Genomic DNA, 6,946 nt, shown 5'->3' on the forward strand with positions numbered 1-6,946 from the left:
TTCCTTAGTAGTTGTGCAGAGTAATCTTTTCTTTAGAGTAAAATTATATCACGTATTTGCTCAAATTCTCCAATGACTTCTAGTCACATTTAGAATAGAATCAACTCTTGTTTTCACATCCTTTAAGGCTCAATCTGATCTGGCTACTGGACATCATGTGGTTGGGCTGGATCAAACCCATTTCATGTTCCATGGATAGGTTGTAATTGGTACAAGCCATGTATTCGATTCACAAGCTAGTGTGATTGATTCAAAGGCAGGGGCATGACTAATAGGGCATGCCTATCAGAGCAAAAAGGAGCAAACTCTGAAATGTATGTTTGAGGTATATGAAAAGCAGACTCCCTTTCTTGCTAATTAGGAAAGAGGTAACCTGTGATTGAAGCTTCTAGCATGAGAGAAATTGCATATATTTGAAACATACAATATAAGAAGTTTTGACATATTTGTAAACCCATGAAACCATCACAACAGACATATCCATATAAAATATTAATTACTCACAAAAGTTGGCTTATGCCCCTTGGTAATTTTTTCCTCACATTCTCTAGCATCCACTTATCTACTTTCTGTCATTGTAGATCACTTTGCATTTTCTAGAATTTTATATAAATAAACTCATACAGTATGTACTCTTTTTATCTGGGATTTTCATTCATCATAATTATTTTGAGATTTATCCATGTGAAAATTTGAGAAGTGGTAAGAGTAGATATCCATGTCTTGATCTTAATATTAGATTGAAAGCATCCCATCATTTACAATTTAAATATATTAACTCTAAAGTTTTCATAGGTGTCCTTTATCAGGATGAAGAAATTTCCTTCTAGTTCTACGTTTCTGAGAATTTATAACAGAAACAATGTTAAATTTTGCCAAATATTTTTACTGCATTTTTGAAATAATCACATAGCTTTTCCTGTATGATTTATAATATGGTATATTACATTACTTAACTTTTGAATGTTAAATCAACCTAGGGTGAGCCCTGTTCAGTCATAATGTATCAATTTTTTAATATGTAAAGAAACTCAATGAAATGAGAGATAACAGAGATAGAAAAATTAATAAAATCCAGAAAACAATGCATAAACAAAATAAGAAAATTAATAAAGAACTAGAAACCATAAAAACCCAAACAGAAATCTTAGAGCTGAAGAATATAATGATGGAACTGAAAAATTCAATAGAGAGCTCAGAAGCAGACTAGATTATGCAGAAGAAATAATTTTTTAAAAAAATTAAAGACAGGTCATTTGAAATTAGCCAGTTAGAGGAACAAAAAGAAAAAAGAGTTAAGAAAGCATATGTGACCTAGGGTACATCGCCAAAAGAATTAATATATGGATTATAGAAGTAGAAAAAGAAGGGGAAGGAGGAGGAGGAGAAGGAGAGGGAGGAAGAGGAGGAAGAGGGGAAGAAAAAGTAAAAGAAGGAGGAGGAGGAGGAGGAGGAGGAGGAGAAGAAGAAGAAGAAGAAGAAGAAGAAGAAGAAGAAGAAGAAGAAGAAGAAGAAGAAGAAGAAGAAGAAGAAGAAGAAGAAGAAGAAGAGGCAAGAAAACTTATTTAAAGAACTAATAGCTGGGAATGTAAAGTACAGCATAGGGAATATAGTCAATAATATTGTAATAATTATGTATAGTGCCAGGTGGGTACTAGAGTAATTGAAGGTGTCCACTTTCTAAATTATATAAATGTCCAGCCATTATGCTGTATACCTGAAACTAATATAAAACAACATCGAATGTCAACTGTAATTGAAAAAAAAAGATTAAAACAATATATAATAGTTGAAAACTTTCTAATTTTAAGAGGGATATGAAACTTTAGACACATGAACCTCAAAGTAACCCAAGCATGATCAACACAAAGATTACTCTGAGACACATAATCACATTGTCAAATGTCAGAGACAAAAACAGAATTCTGAAAGCAGCAAGAGAAAGGAGACCATCACTTACAAACTCCCCCTACACTCAAGGCTATCAGCACATTTTATAGTGGGACCTCGCAGACCAGGAGAGTGAGATGATATATTTAAGGTACTCAAAGAAAACACTGTCAATCAAGAGTACTCTTCTCAGCAAAGCTGTACTTCAGAAATGGATAGACATTCACAAACAAAACCTGGACTTCTTCACCACTAGACCTGATTTTAAGAACTGCTAAAGTCAGAGAAAAAAAATGGCGTAGATGATAGAAGCTCTGTTCATCCCTCTGGTGACCAAATCATAGTTATGACATAGACAAGGAGCAAGCAGCAAGGAAAATCACCTGAGATCTAGATGAACAAGCCATACAACTAGAGAGAAATTTAATAAATCACCTTGCAGCAGCAGAAGGTAGGACGGGGAGAAGACGTGAGGCTCTCCTCTCCCAAGTAGCTGAGTGGGACAAATGAGATCATAGCAGATGCAGACGCCTCTTAAAGGGGCCGTGTTCGTGAGTGGACTTTCACAGTGATGGACCTATTGCTCTGAGTACCAGTGCCTGTTCAGCTGCGCAGGGGGCACCAAGGACTTATAGGGGGACACTGAGTTGTTGGAGTGAGGGCCAAGGGGAGACTAGCTCTGTACAGAAGTAGGAGATATCCATTGTTCCTCTGCTGAGCCCTCCCTGTCCCAGTGTGTGGATGAAGCACCGCCATAGTGGAGACATCATCAAACTGGATAACAGAAGTTACTCTGCCCAGAGGATTACCTGAAACCCTACCTTCCCCCAACTCGTGACCCCATCCAAGTCACATCCAGGTGTGTCCTCATTTAGCCAGGTGCCCCTTGCTGAGCAGCATCTAGGCTCATACTGGTGGCAGCTGGCCTCAGTTTCTGGTATAGCCTTTTGAGGCAACTATAAAAACAGCATCTGTGGATTGCTTACTGAATCCTAATAGGTGGCCCCAAAGGACCACAGGCTGGGACTGAATTTGGTTTGCAGCTGAACCACTCTCAGGACTGTGCCACTGAACACCTGCCACACAAAGCTGCACTAATAAGACCGGGAGACTTAAGAGCTTTGCTTTGCACATAGAAACAAACACAGAAAGGCAGCCAAAATGGGAAGAGAAAGAAACAGAAACCATATGAGAGAACAGAACAGAGACCCAAAAATAATGGAGTTAAGGATTCTCACAGATGCAGAGTTCAAAACCCTGGTTCTAAAGATGCTCAATGAACTTATGGGAAGTGTAGAGGAATTCATTGAGAACTTTAACAAAGATAAAAAAAACATAAAAGTGGAAATGGAGATTAAAAAAGGAAATCAGTCAGAAATGAAGAACACATTATCTGAGATGAAAAGTATATTAAATGGAATAAACAGAGTGAATAAAGAAGAGGATCAAATGACTGATGTGGAGGACAGGGAAGCCAAAGACACTCAATTAAAATGTCAAGAAAAACGAAGCCAGGAGTATAAAAATTCAAGGAGTCTATGGGACACTATTAAATGTAAAAATGTCCATATAATAGGGGTATCTTAAAGAAAGCAAGAAGTTGGAGAGCTATTTGAAGAAATAATGAATGAAAGCTTCCCTAATCTGGTGAAAGAAATAGACACAAAACACTAGGAAGCTCAGAGAGTCCCCAAAGAGGCCCACACCAAGACATATCGTAATTAAAATGCCAAGGTTAAATGCAAAGAGAAAATTTTAAAAACAGCAAGAGAAAAGCAGTTATTTACCTACAAGGGCGCTCCCATAAGACTGGCAGCTGATTTCTCAAAAGAAACTATGCAGTACAGAAGGGCTTGGCACAAAATATTCGATGTGAAAAAAACCCAGAATCTACAACTAAGAATACTTTATCCAGAAAAGATATCATTTTGAGTAGAAGGACTGATAAAGTGCTTTCCCGACAAAAATAAGCTAAAGGAATTTATCAACAGTCACTCAGTCTTATAGGAAATGTTGGAGGGACTTCTTTAAGAAGAAAAAACATGTCTCAAAAACAGGAATAAAACATGGTAATAGCTACATTTCTATCAACAAGTATCTTAAATAGAAAAGAACTATTTTCTCCAACCAAAAGATAGAGTGTCTGAATGGGTAAGAAAATCAGACCCCTACACATGCTGCTTACAAGAGACTCACTTCAGATTAAAAGACACACACACAGACTGAGAGGAACGGGATGGAAAAAGGTAGTTCCTTGATGGACCTAGAGGGTATCGCGCTGAATGAAATGGGTTGGATAGAGAAATATACTGCATGATTTCCTGTACATGTGGAATCTAAAGAACAAAATAAACAACAACAAAAGTGGAAATAGAATAATAGTTACAGAGAATATTTAGAGAAATACTAGATGAGAGGGAGATTTGGTGGGGGAAAAAGGCAAAGGGATAAAGAAGTACAAATTGATAGTTGCGGAAGAGACATGGAGATGTAGAATGTAGTGTGGAGAAGATGATTAATAATTTTGTAATAAATATGTAAGGGGGAAGAGGTATACTAGATTTAATGGGGTGATCACTGCGAGTTATTTGGATCTTTGATCAATATGCTATATGACTGAAACTGGTATATTATTGTATGCCAACTATAATTGAAAAAAAAGCAAGAAGTTGGAGAATCGTACGATGTAAATACAAACAACTAATTGAATCGTACAATGTGAATACAAACAACTAATTGTCTATTATATTTCAATAAAGATGGAAAAAATAAAAAAAAAAATAAGAACTGCTAATGGGAATTCTTCAAGTTGAAATGAAAGGACAATAAACCACATAAAAACATGAAAGTATAAAGCTCACTGGTAAAAGTAGATATATGGTCAAATTCAAAATACCTTAATAGTGTAATGGTGATGCATATATCACTTTTTATATTATATCACCATGTACACCTAGAAAAAAATAACATTGTATACCTAAGTATACACAATTCTTCTTTGACAAACTTAGCTTAATAAAGCTAGAAAAAAAGTATTATAGAAATACCAAAGAAACATGGCAGAAAATGAAGGAAACATAGTGGAATGAGAGATGTCCACAGATCTCTCCCCTTGAAACAGCAATAATCTGAACATCTAAAACTCAAAAAAAAAAAAACCCAAAAAACAAAAAACAAAAAAACACCAAACTGCACACCATCAAGTCTGAGTGTGGGATCTGCGCATAAGAGCTACCACAGGTCAGAATCCCGGGTGTCAGGAGATGGAGTGGGAGAAATAAAGAAGATGCCACTCATAGCTGCCCCCCCAGCTCCCTGTAGGAGGAGGAGGAGGAGGGAAGAAGGTGCGGCGAGATCTATGAACAGACCTGCCTGGGAGAGTTGCGAGTTCCACATAACCGGCAGCAGGGCCCAGTCATAAGGCCAGAAAGCAGAGAAGTGGGATGGTAGAAAAACAAGAGTTGATTTTTACTGGCCCCAGTTGCAAAACTGAGGCAGAGCCGCAGCCCCCAACCCCAAAACCAGAGAGACCCTCCCCCCATATCTTCTGAGACCAAACACTGCGGAGCCACAGGAGAAATCTCAGCAAACACTACCGAAACTGTTGCTAACTGACAGGGACTGAAACTGAGGGTAGCAAGTGTGATTAATTATCTACAAGAAAATAAAATGGCATTATTAAGGCTATATATAAAGCAAGGATTCCAAGAGACATAGACACCACCTATCGGAAACGCCTCCCCCCACCCCCCAAAAATGCGCCTTCTTTGCAGCAGGCTAATTAGAGACCTTTATATAATAAATTTTCTTTCTGGAAAAAAAAAAGAAAAAAAAGCAGAACACATTTCTATTATTGCCCAGGCAGAGAAAAAGTCCATTAAACACCACGAACAACCAAGGCGACAAGGCATCTCAGAAAAAAAAAAAGAGAAAAATCTCCAGAAAATAAGCTTACAGTCATAGAAATATGTGATTTAAATGACAGAGAATTCAGTATAGTACTTCTGAAAAACTCAGTGAGTTCTGAAACAAGTCATATCAACAATTTCAGGAATTGATAAAACACCTAGATGAGCAGAGCATGGAGACTGACACCCTCAAAAAGAAAAGAAAGATCTTTTGGAGATAAAACAACACACTGAAAGAGATGAAAAATGAAATAGCAAGCTTGGGAAGTAGAATAGACCAAATGGAGGAAAGGATCAGTGATATCAAAGACAGAAATCTAGAAATAAATCAAAAGGAAGAAAAGAAAAACTGAATAATGAAAAATAATGAAAGAAAAATATAAGAACTAGCTGATACCATCAGGAGAGGAAACATAAGAATAATGGGCATTATCGAAGGTGAGAAAAAGAAGCAAAAGACTAGAAAGAATTTTCAGACAAATAGTTGATTAGAATTTCCCAGAGCTAAGGCATGAACTGGAGCTTGGAATTCAAGAAGTCAACAGAACATGTAATTATCTCAATACATAAAGACTTTCACCAAGATGCACTGTATTAAAATAATCAAAAATCAAAGACAAAAACAGAATTCTCAGGGCAGCCGGGGAGAAGAAAACGTAACTTATAACGGAAAACCCCTTAGATTATCATTGGACTTCTCAGCACAAACCTTACAAGCCAGAAAGGAGTGGAGTCAAATATTCAAAATATTAAGTTAAAGGAACTACCAGCCAAGAATAATGTATCCAGCTAAGCTCACCTTTAGATATGAAGAAGAAATTAAGGCATTTCCAGACATACAAAAATTGAGGGAATGCTCTACTACAGGCCTGCACTACAGGAAATACTGAAAGGGGTGAGCTCACCTAAAACAAAATAAGAATAACAACAACAACAACGACAAAAACACATAATTAGGAGTAAGGTGAATATCAGACAAATAGAATCAGAGGAATGCAACCCTTACCAAGAAGGGGACATTATAAGTTTAAATAATACAAGGAGAATTGCTATAGCAAGATACAATGAATGTTCAGCATACATAGGGACAAATTGAGACAACAATGACTGCACAGGGGAAGATTCAAAGATCCAAATTCGCAAAGAGG

Source organism: Pteropus alecto, unplaced genomic scaffold (genome assembly GCF_000325575.1).
Source record: "Pteropus alecto unplaced genomic scaffold, ASM32557v1 scaffold116, whole genome shotgun sequence".
Lineage (NCBI taxonomy): Eukaryota > Metazoa > Chordata > Mammalia > Chiroptera > Pteropodidae > Pteropus > Pteropus alecto.